The 13,829-nt window shown below is 54.7% G+C and overlaps 1 protein-coding gene and 1 long non-coding RNA gene across 32 annotated transcripts in view; both read left to right on the forward strand.

Moving 5' to 3' along the window:
* The first annotated feature begins 324 nt into the window (after window positions 1-324).
* LOC112909205 (uncharacterized) lies at window positions 325-4,667 on the forward strand. The gene is made up of 3 exons (XR_003233064.2): window positions 325-543; window positions 1,562-1,782; window positions 4,482-4,667. It is a non-coding gene; the product is annotated as an uncharacterized lncRNA (long non-coding RNA).
* Window positions 4,668-12,814: 8,147 nt separating this feature from the next.
* The window catches only part of PTK2 (protein tyrosine kinase 2), a 262,273-nt gene continuing 261,258 nt past the window's right edge, over window positions 12,815-13,829 (forward strand). For 28 of the 31 annotated variants that reach the window (XR_011996488.1, XR_011996489.1, XM_072733842.1 and 25 more), the window contains exon 1: window positions 12,834-12,970. The gene's annotated coding sequence lies outside the window, so the exon portion shown is untranslated. Of the gene's footprint in view, window positions 12,971-13,829 lie in introns of all 31 variants that reach the window. The other 3 variants (XM_072733834.1, XM_072733841.1, XM_072733844.1) reach the window with 2 other exon arrangements.

Raw genomic sequence — 13,829 nt, forward strand, 5'->3', positions numbered from 1 at the left:
CCAATTTAGGAACGAGTCTCTCCCTGTAGGTGTGTCCTCAAAGCCCATTTACGGGACGCACAGAGAGTCCTGGTCACTCGACCCGACGCACGAGATGAATTCCCAACCGCAGATGTGCATTGAGAACGGGGACCACGGGCCTTTGCGGCCTCCCGCATCCGACCGGCAGGCGCTCTAGGTGCCCCCATCAGAGGAGCATCTCTGCAGGAGATGCAGCGTGAGCCCACTCCTCCTAACAGCCCCGTGAGGCAGGCTTTACTCACTGTAAAGACGAAGGGACTCAATGTAGGGAGCTCAGGTCACTTTGTTCCTCACCCTAAGGGGTTTACCGAGCAGGCAGGTCAAGAAAGACACCACAAAGCCAGAGGCTCAGAGGTAACACTCTGCACATAATCACGGGGAGAAAGGAGGACTTGGGGGTACCTTCATTCAGCCGTTCAACAAACCCTGGACTCAGCGTGAGGCAACCCCCATTCTCGGTTGGGTTCTGCCCAGGACTCCTGTGTCCCACACAGCCCTGATGCTGATTTGCTGATGCCCTGGGTGAGTCACTTCCCTGCCTCTGTTTCCCCCTTTGGGTGACCACACTGGCTTCCAACACTGTCAACAAGGATGCGGTGGGCAGGGGGAGGTGGCAGGCTCGGAGTATGAGTTCCCTGGGGAGGGGTGCAGGCCTCCCCCTGTGATTTATTTCTAGCTCTGAGGCTGGTGAACTCCTCCTAATCCCACTGCTGAAGTATGTGCAGTGCCTGTGGGTTGTCACATGCATTAATTATCCGCTGAAGGTTATAAACTGCCTCTTGCTTTGGCTCGATCCGTCTAAAGAAAAGGGCTTTATCACTGTCGCAGTTAAATGCGATCACACAGGGCTGGAGAATATGGAAAGGGGATCACTCAAGCCAAAGAATAAATGACGTTTCAGGAAAAGCAGAAGAAGTGGATACGGAGGCCAATGGGGATTTAAAGTGACAATACGTACAGTGACATAATTGGGGATTCTGGGGTGTTTGGGGCTGGAGAGAGGCAGGCACACAGGGAGCCAGACAACAGGCCCCGTGGCAGGGAGCAAAAGGTTTGATCCTGGGTGGTGTCCTAATCTCTCTGTGCCTCAGTCTTCTTGCTCATGGAATGGGACAGTAACCACATGGAACTTCAAAGTGATGATAAGAGGATACAGATCCCTGTGCCTGGGACCTAGCAGGGCTCAGAAACCACAGCTATTGTCAGTGAGGGTCACAGCAGAGGAAGCAAAAAGTGGATACGGAATTAATACGTGTGTAGGATGAGTTTCATTTTGTTGGACTAAAATGGAGCTTTGTTTTAAATGTCCCTGTCTCGGGTACCCGGTGGCCCAGTGGGTGAAGCATCTGCCTTCGGCTCAGGTCATGATTCCGGGGTCCTGGGATTGAGTTCTGCGTCAGGCTCCCTGCGCCGGGCTCCGTCTGCCTGTCACCCCCCTGCTGTGCTTTCTCTCTCTCTCTCTCCCTCCCTCTCTCTGTCAAATAAATAAATAAAATGTTTTAAAAATGTAAATAAATGTCCCTGTCTCATTTGTTTCCAGAACTACGCAGCACGTGGACAGACCGCCGTGTGATGGTGACTCTAACAGGCTCGGAGTGGGGGAGAGCCCTGACTTGCAGTGTTTGCCCGTTTCCACCGGGCGCATGTTCCCACCGCGGCCGATTTCAAGCTCCCAACGTGACGGGATTTAGCGCGGTCAGGAGGAGGGCTCAGCAGCTCGTCACGTCGTTTCCGTGGATTTCCGCGCTGCTGGTACAACAGGTGAGAGCGCAGATGACAGCAATACGTAGAAAAGTCATCAAATCCGCCCCCCCCAAAAAAAAAAGAAAAGAAAAGTCATCAGAAAGTGATGAGTTGGGATGCCTCAGGGGCTCAGTGGTGGGGCGTCTGCCTTGGGCTCAGGGCATGATCCTGGGGTCCCGGGATCGAGTCCTACATCAGGTACCCCGCAGGGAACCTGCCTCTCCCTCTGCCTGTGTCTCTGCTTCTCTCTCTGTGTCTCTCATGAGTAAATAAGTAAATAATTTTTCAAAAAAGAGAAAGTGATGAGTTGGGATGTTTATTACCTTTTTTTGTTTTGTTTTGTTTTGTTTTTAAAGATTTTATTCATTGGGCAGCCTGGGTGGCTCAGCAGTTTAGTGCTGCCTTCAGCCCAGGGCGTGATCCTGCAGACTTGGGATCGAGTCCTACATTGGGCTCCCTGTATGGAGCCTGCTTCTCCTTCTGCCTATGTCTCTGCCTCTCTGTCTTCCATGAATAAATGAATAAAACCTTTTTTTAAAGAAAGAGAAAGAGAGCGAGATAGAGAGAGAGAGAGATGGCACCTATAAGTGGAAGGGAGAGGGAGAAGTAGACTCCCCGCCGGGTGGGGACACCAAGGCAGGGCCCATCCTAGGACCCCGAGATCATAACTCTACCCGAAGGCAGAAGCTCAACCTACGGAGCCGCCCAGGTGCCCTTATTACCTTTGCTTTTGATATAATTTATTTAATTGTAGGGTTATGTGATTTGATTGTTACTGATGACTGTGTTTGGCAATCGGCTCCAGAGTCCTAGGAACCTCCCGGCTGGTAGGAGCTGCTTGGCGTTCGTAGTAATCACAGGGGCCCTGGGAAGGGGCAGAGCGGAGCCAGTGCGGCGTCTTCGGGCTCCCTTCCTACACCCCCCGGCACCGTGATCTGAAGCCCCCGGGGTGCTGGCCCCCCGGGCTCCTAGGTGGTGTCTCTGCCTGCGGAGCCCCTGGTGTCGGGTCTGGTATTCGGCAAGAGCTCAAGGTGTGGCCACCACTTTTCTTCAGCTCCGACCCCGCCTCCTTAACTATTCCTGCCTTGGTGGCACTGAGAGCATAGGAAAGTCTAGAAAGGGAAGAGGGAAGAAGTGGCAGGAGAGCCCACGGGAGAAGCTAGTGGAAGGCAGAGCTGGATCCAGAGGCTCTGGGCCCTTCTGAGATGGGGACTTTCTCCAGTAGGAGTCCCAGCGGGGTCCCCCGGGCTGCCTTCTGCGGCTCGCCCCACGCCAACCCCCTCCCCGCAGCAGGAGACTCTCAGCGGCCAGAGGATGGTGGGGATCCCCTCCTGCCCCACCAGGCTGAGCTTGGTCATGTGACCTAGAGTGGCCACCTGGGTGCACCTGTCTGGGAGCACGTGACTGCAACTCAAGCAAGTGGCAGGGAGATAAGATCTCTGCAGCAGAGCAGTGAGGTCATCGTTTGTCATTTCCCCTGCCCGGTCCCAGAGGGCCCCTGGGTCCTGCCCAGTGTTCATCCTGCTTCTCTAGCTTTGCTTTGGCTCACTGAGCCCCCTGGTATTTTTTTTGTGGCACATCCTCTGGGTGACCTTCTCAATTTCATCCATTTTTTAAAAAAAAGATTTTATTCATCTATTCATGAGAGAGAGAGAGGCAGAGAGACAGGCAGAGGGAGAAGCAGGCTCCCTGCAAGGAGCCCGACGTGGGACTCGATCCCGAGACTCCAGGATCACACCCTGGGCCAAAGGCAGGTGCTACACCACTGAGCCACCCAGGGATCCCTTATCCATTTTTTTTTTTTAAAGATGTGTAATTTGCTGGCCAAAAGAGTTCATTCCCCAGCCTTTCTCCAAGTTGGTGTGGCCATGAGGAGGTCCCTGCCAAAGGGATGTATGCACTAGTATTGGGTGGAACTTTCAGGAGAGTGTGCTGTTTGGTCGTCTCTCCCTCCTCCCTCCTTTCCTTGGAATGTAGAAGCAATGGCTGGAGCTCTAGCAGCCATTCTAGGCCATGAAATGATCTGAGGATGGAAGTCACATGCGGTGGAGCTGAAACAGAAAGAGCTGGGGCCTCTGTTGAGTTTATGGGGGGGGGGTCTTCAAATCAGTTCTCTTCTTCCAACCCCCGGACTTTGTTTGTATGACAGAATGAACCTCTGTGTGTTATCCCTTTTGCAGGAGGGTGTCTGCTAATCGCAGCTGAAGCTCTTCCTCCAAGTGTGCCTTCCAGTAAAATTCCTTTCTCTTATGATCACCAGGGTTAGTTTCCATTCTGGTAGCTTTGTAGCTGAGTCCTGACTGACTCACAGTCCATTTGTCCTTTCCCCCACAATCTCCAGCCTCACATCCTTGCCCCAAATGCCTTATCCACCTTATCAGTGACCCACCAGAGCCTGGTTCCTTCCCGAAAGACAGGTTCTCTTACACGCTGTCTATACTGTGTCCTCCCCTGGGATGTCCTTCCCTGACCTTGACTCCATCTAAGATCCCACACACACAAACAGCACCTCTGTGGCAGCATTGCTGGGATGGCTCCATGTCATAATTACCTGTTTATAGCTGTTCCCTCCAGACCTGGCAAGCTGGTGTTCAGCATGCTGTGCGGCACGTCCCAGGGGCTCAGCACAACAAGTGGTGTGAATGGGGGAGCAAATGTTGCAGACACGGGAGGTGGGTTACAGCTTTCTAATGAGACCCATCAATCTCTTCCCACAGACCTGCTGCCTACCTGGCTCTGTTTTTTGCTTGGAGATTTCTGTGTGTCATCTGGGCTGGTTTCCTGCGGCTCGATTCCGTGCCAAACACGAGCCTGATTTTGAATGGATGATGTCAGGCTTGAAGGTATTTTGGACGTTCACAACATCCCCAAGAGCAACAAAATAAATCAAGTGGTAGCGGATTATCACCCAAAGCAAAAAATAAATATCCGTGAGTCCATACTGATATAAATGATTGAATGAATTAACACACGGGGAAGGAGAGACAAATCTCCCATGCAAAAGAACTCCAAAGAATTTATGCAGACACTCTGTCCTCAGGGAGGGTGATTACGTCTCCCCACTCTCCAGGTGTGGGCTAGGCACAGTGAGTTTCTTCTAAAGCATACAGCCTGGAAGGGAGGGTGGGGAGAGAGGCTTTATGGTGGGGAAGGCTGGTGGGTGATCAAGGCCAGTATCAACGGTCCTGTGTCCTGTGTTGATGGTGCGAGTGATTGACGTGACGGCAATGGCTCTCTGTCTCTGGGGTCTTCCTCCCAATAAACCGCAGCCCTGGTCTAATCAGGAGAAAGCCATCCCAGGCACATTCCAGTAGCGGGTCTTGCTAAGAAGTACCCAACCAGCATTCTTCCAACCTGTCAAGGTCATCAAAAACAAGGAAAGTCTGAGGAATGGTCACAGCTAGAGAGGAGTCCAAGGACACGTGATGATGAAACACAGTGTGGGGTCCTGGATGGGGTCTGGATGGGCAGAGGAAAGATGTGAGGTTAAAACACGGGAGATCGGAATAAGCTAGGGACTTTAGTTAGTAACAACGCAGCAGTATTGGTTAATGAGTTGTAACAGATGCATCACGCTAATGTAAGATGTTAATACGAGGGGAAAGTGGGCCCAGGGTCTGCGGGAACTCTACACTGTTATCTCCATTTTTCTGTAAATTTAATACTGTTCCAAAAAATAAGGGCCATTAAAAAGAAGTATCATATACCCAAGACTTGGGAGAGAAATGACAGTAATAATTTCTATTATTGTTTTTTTAGAGGGGGGTAGGGGCAGAGGGAGAGAGAATCTTAAGTAGCTCCATGCCTGACACAGAGCCGTGTGTGGGGCTCGATCTCATGACCCTGAGATCACGACCTGAGCCGTAATCCAGTGTTGGAGGCTCAACCGACGAGCCACCCGGGTCCTCAATGATATCTATTATTAACTGATGTTATTATGTGTCCGTATTCTCTGTGCTTCTCCGGCTAACTGGGGGCAGCCAGATGGGGCGGACACAGCCTGGCCCAGGGAAGCCAAAGGAGACGTGGCAGCTGGCTCAGCCCCCAACAGTCCTGCGACGGGAACCCCCGGGAGGTTCTGAGCGCTCTCCCATCGCAGCACCTTGGCTCTGACGGCCTTTTCTCTCCGAGACAGCAGGGAGGAACATTCTGGGAGGGAGCCCACGGCCCAGGAGGGACAGCACCCTGCGGCCGTGACAAATGTGGGCAGGACATGCTCTGAAGGAAGAGCGGGGTCCTCAGGGGCCAGAGGAGGGGGGACCCCCGACATTCCAGCTGCCCATCACCCCTTGCCTTCCCTCTGGCACACACTCTGTGGGGTGTGATGTGCTTTGGGTGAGGCTAAGGCTACCTCTAGGTCCATGGCGGGCACGGGGCCTCCTCCTGGCTGAACAAGGCCAGGAGACTTTGTGGACACTTGGAGAAGAGGCAGACGCTCCCCAGAGGTTGCTGAGGGGATGAGATGACGCCACTTCGCCATCACAAGCAGAAAACGTGTGAGACTGGAGCCTAGCGCTTCGGGTTGGGGAGCGAGCATCCTCGAGAGGCCTCAACCAGCGAGGCTCCATGAGTGAGTGAGTCTACTACTTTATTTATTTATTTATTAAAGATGTTATTTATTTATTCATGAGAGACAGAGAGAGGCAGAGACCTAGGCAGAGGGAGAAGCAGGCTCCATGCAGGGAGCCCGATACGGGACTCGATCCCAGGACCCTGGAGTCATGCCCTGAGTTGAAGGCAGACGCTCAACTGCTGAGCCACCCAGACGTCCCTAGTACTTTTTTTTTTTTTTTAATAACAAAGTACGATCCAATGATTTTTAGTATATTCGGAGTGAATGCAACCATCACTGTGACCTCGGTTACCATGGTAATTGGAGCAGTTGCACATGGCAATTAAAGAGTATTTAGTGGGGGCGCCTGGGTGGCGAGGTTGGTTAAGTGTCCAACTCTTGGTTTCCGCTCAGGTCGTGATCTCGGGGTCACAGGATCCAGCCCTGAGTTGGGGCTCCGTGCTCAGCTCGGAGTCTGCTTAAGACTGTCTCTCCCTCTGCCCCTGCCCCAACCCCCTGCTCTTTCCCTCTAAAATAAATAAATAACTTATTTTTTATGAAGTACACTTTAAATTTTGTGATGCACAGTAGTCCCAACTGCTCTCACTGTGTGCACACGCGGGCAGAAGCAGCATACGTACACGTGGACAAGAAGCAGCACACGTGAAGGGCGACACCACGCTTGATATTGGTGGCTGCAGGGATAGTGAACACTAGGGGTGCCTGGCTGGCTTGGTCGGTAGAGCGTGTGAGTCTTGATGTTGGGGCTGTCAGTTTGAGCCCCATGACGGGCATAGAGATTACTCAAAATCTTTAAAAAAAAAAGACTACTAAAATGTATTTATATTTTATACAACTGTAATGAGTTACTGACAACGTAAAAACATTATGTTAAAAATATTTCAGTCTTCTCTAATTTTGACATAAAATTTTGATCTTCGTTGATGAATTAGCTTTCCGTTTGATAGAACATTTGAAGTAGAATCCACACAACAGAAACAAAATGATTGCCTTATAAACAAATGAAAATGTTATCAATTTTTTTATTGTTTACAATGCCTTTAATGCGTACTTTGGTGAAAGCACATTCAAATGTGTAACTCTGGATGCAGTCACATCTTACTTCTTTTTCTTTTTTTTTTTTTTTTAAGATTTTATTTATTTATTCATGAGAGACACACAGAGAGATAGAGACAGAGACACAGGCAGAGGAAGAAGTAGGCTCCATGCAGGGAGCCCGACTTGGGACTCGATCCCGGGACCCCGGGCTCACACCCTGGGCCAAAGTTTGCGCTGGGCTGCCCCACATAGTATTTCTGACTTCCCACACCAGTGCTGTTGATGGTGGTACTGGTCTGCACGCTGTTACTGGTCCACAGGCAGATAAGTCCAGGCATTAAGAGCTTAGAGACTTTCATAGCAATTTGACAGTCGTTTTATGTCCTTTAAATCTAATAATAAAAAATCAGGGCTTGTATTTCTGTATGTCTCTGCTTTAAAAAAAATCTCATTTGTTTCTAAAAATTCATTTTTATTGCCTTTTACAAAAATACCAGTCTAGAATAGAATGGAAGAAAAAAGAGCTGTCCCTTTTGGACAGGCAGTTTGGAAACCCTGCTCTAGGTCATCGAGAATGGGTGCAGGCTAAGGGCGCGATGGAGCAGAAACTTTGAAACCAGAACGCGGGAGAGAAAAAGCAAAGCTGATGAGATAGGACAGGTGGCAAGTCTTCACTGGCCGTCTGTTCACCTTGCAGATGCTGGAACGTGGGCAGCCCTCTGTGCTGAGCATGACCCCCCACAAAAGCTGCCAGGAGGACATTGCTTTAGTGGGGATTTAATACCGATCAAAGCAATGGAAATGACTTTTGTCCAGCCCACCATAGGAACGGGTCTGGGGGAGCCCCTGCGACTGCACCATCTTGGCCAAACCAGGATGTGCTGTCTGTTCACCCCAGGGAGAAGGCGAGGGACAGCCTCTCCTGGCGTTCTGGTCGCCCCCACTGCTGTGGGAGGCCAAGGAGCTCAGTCACTGAGAACACAACTTGGGAGCTACACAAGCTGGGTTCGAACCCTGTCTCTGCCACTTACTTTGCTGGGTAGACTGGAGCTGGGTAGTCATCACCTTCTGGCCTCAGTTTATCCATGTGGAAAATGCTCTTAATGGAACTCATGCAAGGAGTTGTGACAATTAAATGAGATAAGCAATGGTTTGGGGCAGAATTTCCCAGAGATTGTAGACCTTTTCTTTTCTAGAGGCTGGTGCGGGGCAGTAGCAGGTGCAGGGTATGTGGGTGCTCTGGAGGGGTGCTAATGGAGTCTTAGCTGTTTTCCAGACCAAAGGGGGGCATTTCAGGTTAGGAGGCTGGGGAGTTGTCCCCATCCTGGACCTGCTGAGCACGTACAGGGAAGGGGTTTCCCCTCTGTGTGCTGGGGGAGGGGTTGTGAGTACCGGGAAGTGGGTGTGCAGCCCAGACCTGGGGGCAGTATCCCTAAGAGAGCCCCATAGGTGGGCTCCTGTGTTCGCTGCTAGCCCCTTGGGCTGAGCCTTTGGATGGGGCCTGGAAGAGGTCCAGCTAGTGTCCTCTGTATCAAAGGGACCTGGAACACCATGGTGGGGCGAGGAGTGGGGAGATCTGTGAGAGCAGGAGTGGCCGGGGCATCCCCAGCACCAGCTGAGGATGGACCCACACCTGGGGCAAATTGTTCACATGTCCCCTCAAGAGAGGTCTGCCCACTGCGGGTACCACTGGGGGGACATGACCCCACCTCACCCCCCCTTGGAGGTGTTAATAGTCCCACAGTCCTACATCCCTACGTTAAATTCCCGTGGGGAAAAAAAAATAAAAAAACATAAATTCCCGTGGAAAGTGAAATTTCAAACATACAGTAAAACCTGCATAAATAGCCTAGTAATCCTGGAAGTCCAGAATGTTCCCTCTTGGGCAAGAAGCACATGGCGGTTGTGGCCCATCTTGCCCTTACACTGGCCAGACATTGAAGGAGGCGATCTGGCTTCTGGTCCCTCAAACTGTCCCTCCTTTGCCCTGCTTCCCCTTTGAGGGTCTTTCCCTTCCCTTCTGTTCTTGCAGCCTCCCCCTCTTCCTCTCCCCATTTTACAGATGAGGAAGTTGAGACTCAGAGAGGTAGAGTGGCCCTACCTAGGCCACCGAGGGAGCTGGGGTTTGCTCCGGGACAGACTCCTTTCTCTCTTCTGCAGCAGCGTGTCCCTCTTCCCTGACCAGTGTCTGGATTCAGGGCCAGCATGCCTGGGGGGCCATGTGGCACGCCCACATCTCCCAGAGGCACATGTTACTGGATCTACAAGTTCCCCAGTCACCAGTCTCCTGGATCCTTCTTTTTCTCATTCAGTTTCTCCGTGTGGGTCTGCAGGTTGGTCAGTGCCACGATGCGGGCAATAATTTGGGTTTCGGTATCTCCTCGGTGACATCAGCTTCGTACCATGCATCCTCCTTACGGTGCCTCCACCCCCAGCCTTAGAGTGTATTTCTGTTTCCACTATGAGCAAGTCCCTCCTTGGGACAAGCCCTCATCAGCCCAGGGAGGTGGAAGGATGCTTTTCAGGGGGGAAGTGCTCCCAGGGTCTGTGCAGCTGCTTGGCCAATACACAGGAAGCCCTTCCTGAATGCCTCCCCCGTAAGGTCAGTGCTCAGCCGGTCTGGCGCAGTGCAGGAAGGGGAGAAGCCACATGCTCTTGTGTGTTTTGTGTTTTGGAGTGTAGCAGAGGCCGCACAGGCAGAGGGAGGCGTGCATGCTTTGCAGCGGGAAAGACTGGCTTTGAGTTCCAGCCCTACTACCTGTCCCATGGCTTCCTTCTTTGTCACGGTTTTCTCAACAATGAAACGAGGACGATGTTGACATGTCCGTGCTGCAGGATTGCTGTGAGGTCTGGAGACCGTGGATACAGCATCTGACCCACACAGCCGAATAAAATCAGCTTTTGTTACCACCACGCTCCGGATGGTCCTTTGAATACCCCCTCCATGATCAAGATTAACAATGACCCGCACAGTCATGCCATCGCTAATCAATAACCCTTGTTGAGGGTACATTGTGCCAAGCACTCTGCTGAGTGTTTTCACAAGAATGGTTCATTTTCTCCCCACAACAACCTGATGTTGGTTCTCTATAAGTTCTATTAGCGATGAGCAATGACGTAATGCAACTTGCTCGGCCTCGGACCCCGGCGAACAGTTGTACTTGAGCCTGGGCCTGCTCCATTGTCATGGAGCCTGAACCTGAGCTCCTAGGCACCACCAAGTATGCTCAGGGGGCGGGGGGGGGGGGGGGGGGGGGGGGGAGGGGCCTCTGTTGGACAACCTGCTGCTCATTTCCTATGTCTACCTTTTCTCCTCTTTGTGTGTTTGCACCATTTCTTTCTCTCGTCCTTTCCGGATTCTCTGCTTTTATTTAGCAGAAGAATAATCAAAGCTGCCCTCAAGAGCCACAGTTTTGAATGCGCCCTGGCGAGGTTGAGGAAGTCCGACGTGCCAGTTACCTATGGCTGTGTAACTATGCCAGAATCCAGAGGCTTAAAACCACAAGTATTTCATTTGCTCATGATTCTCTGTTTGGCCAGTTTGGGCTGGTGCAGCTCCATAGTTGTGCTGGTCTCTCTGGGTCTCTGGTGGCCACGGCTGGCTGAACACTTGATTAGGGCTGGGTGGTCAGGCACAGCCTCACCCACGTGTCTGGCAGGTGGCAGGTGGCAGCTTTGCCAGCCAGGGTGGTTCCGTGCTCTTCCATGCGGCCTCCTCACCAGGCGTGCTTAGAAGGTGCTGAGAAAGCCTCACCATCTCCTGCAGCTTCGGCTCAGGAGTCACACAGCATCCGTGGGGACACATTTTACTGTGGCCAAAGCAAGTCACAAGACCCATCCACATTCAAGGGGTGAATGACTAGATCCCCTCTCTTGCGGGAAGCAGCGTCAAGGAGTTGGTGGCATTTTTGGTCCATCACACAAAGCACCCCCACTGGCTGCCTGCAAAGACACCCCCACTGTAATCCCCTCTGTCCCTTGGCTCCCTTCCCTCACTCCCACTCCCTGCTTCTACTTGAAAGATCAGTTTCACATCCCAGCACCCAAAGCTGCATCCAGTCTCTCCACAAGTATCTCATCATGTGCCAGGGACCCACAAGTGAACAAAGTCCCTGCTTTAATGAATCTCGCGCTCTGGGAGAGGGACATACAATAAAGAAATAAATGAGTACCCAGGGTAGGGCTGTGGACAATAGGCGCTTTGGAGAACAACAGAGCAGAGCAGGACGTGGGGGTGGGGAGTGTGTGTGAAAGCACCCAGGCTGGTGGGTGGTGCCTAGGACATACTGAGAGGTCACCAGGCATCGGAGGTGGTGGCCTGTAAGCCTGAACAAGTGAGGGAGTGACAAGTTCCAAGCAGGGGGAAGGGAGCTCCAGGTGGAGCCAAGGTGGTGCATACAAAGGCCCTGGGGCTCATTCACATTCAGAGACTCGCTTCCTCACCAACTTCGATGTCCTTGAAAAAAATAAACAACCGTCAATAACCGTAACACAGTTCATTAAAGAACCATAAAAACGAGTATAGTAGAGCTCTTGCTAAGTGAAATTGTGGTCTTTACCTGCTTCTGTCCTAAGCAGAGTCAGATTACAGCTTCTGAGCGCAGAACGCTTGGGCTACCTTTCTGGGCTTCATGGAGTTCACCTCTCAAAAGGCCTGTGAGCCCGACCTGCCCCCTGGCTTGACCTGCCCCCTGGCTTGCGGTGACGATCAAAGGGACACCAGAAAAAATGAAAGCTGCTCTGCTTCTGCTTTCACTTCCTACCGCAAGGTTGTCTTTTTTTTTTTTTTTTAAGAACACAAATCAGATATTACTTCCTGCCCGAAACCCTGCAAAGCTCCCTGCTGCCTGGAGAGCCTCGGCCGGCCCCGAGGCACCTGGCGCAGCCCCTGGGCGCGTGCATGCACCCTCTGCACCCCCCGCGCCCCGGGGCTCCAGCCGCCTTCGGGGGGCGGCCTCGGTGTAGCCCTGGTGCCCCCGCGAGCCTCAGTTTCCCCGTGCGCAGGGCCCAGGGCACCTAAGCGCTCGGGGTGGGCGAGGCCGCGGGGGTCCGGGCTGGAGCGCGGCGGGCCTGCGGGGTCAGCGCGGGTCTCCCCGAGGTCGGGCCCCCCCCCGCCCCGCTGCAGAGTGCCGCCGGGGGCCCCCCCGGGACGTCCTGCTCGGCGGGCCGCGCCTCCCTCCCGCGACCCCGCGACCCCGCGACCCCGCCCGCGCGCAGCCCCCAGCGGCCCCGGAGGTGGGAGCCGAGCCCCTACGGCGGGCTGGGCATGCGCGGGCCGCCGGGCGCATGCGCGGTCTCCCTCCCCCCGCCCCCCCCCCGCGCGGGCGGAAGCTCGGCTCCGGGACGCGGCGGGGCGCAGGCGCGCGCAGGGGCGGGGGCGCGCAGGCGCGGGGGCGCGCGCCTCACCGGTCGGCGCGCACGCGCGGCCCGCGCCGACGCAGCACGGCCCCGAGGGCGCAAGCCCGCCGCCGCCGCCGCCGCCGCCGCCGCCGCCGGGCCGGGACCGCTGTGCGCCCGCGGCGTGAGGCGTGGGAGGGAGCGCGGCGCCGCCTCGCCGAGGTCCGCCGTCGCCTCCCGGCGCCCCGCGCGGTCCGAGTGAGTGCGGGGCCGGGTCGGGCCGGGCCGGGCGGGCGGGCGGGCGGGGGCTGGGCAGGGCCGCGGCGCGCGGGCGGGGGCCGAGCGGGGCGACCAGCCGGTCCCGGCGGCGGATGCGGCGGATGCGGCCTCCCCGACCCCCCGACCCCGCGCGGCCCGGGAGCCCGAGAGCCCGAGGATGCGGGGAGGACGAGGGAGGGGCCCCGGGAGGACGGCGGCGCGGCGGACGGGGGCTGGGGGGAGGGGGCGGGGGAGGGGGCGGGTTCTGCGGGGCCTCGGGAGGGCCGGGGGGCCCGGGGGGCCGGGGCGCGGGGGGCCGGGGGGCCGCCTCCCGGGAGCGGGCCGCCAGCCTCAAAAACAAAAGGGGGGAGGAGGAGGAGGAGGAGGAGGAAGAGGGAAATCCTTGGGGACCCCGGGGGGGCGGCCGGGCCCGGCCCCAGGACCCGTCGGGGGCAGGGCGGGGCGGGCCTCGAACCGGGCCCGGCCCGCTCGCCTTCCGCCGCCGGCGCCCCGCTTAGGGCGTCCCCGCGCTGCTGTGGGCGACCGCCCGGGAGACCGGGTTGCCGACTGCGCCTCCCAAGTTTCCCCTCTGCCCGGCCCAGCCCGCGGCTCTGCTGCCGGCCTTGCTGTTCCTTTCTCTCTCTCTCTCGGTTTCTTTCTTTCTCAGGAGGACCGAGTGTGTGTTATTTGCTCTTTTTTTTTTTTTTTTTTTTTAATTGTAGGATTTAGCTTAACGCACTAAGGGTAGAAAGACGTTTTTTTTTTTTCTTGTCCCCTTTTTTTCTTCTTGAGTCATTTCAACAGTGTCTCATTCTTGCATACTTAGCCTGCAGCTGGGTTTTTGGCAGCGAGACTAAGA

Source organism: Vulpes vulpes, chromosome 13 (genome assembly GCF_048418805.1).
Source record: "Vulpes vulpes isolate BD-2025 chromosome 13, VulVul3, whole genome shotgun sequence".
In the NCBI taxonomy this organism is placed as follows: Eukaryota; Metazoa; Chordata; class Mammalia; order Carnivora; family Canidae; genus Vulpes; species Vulpes vulpes.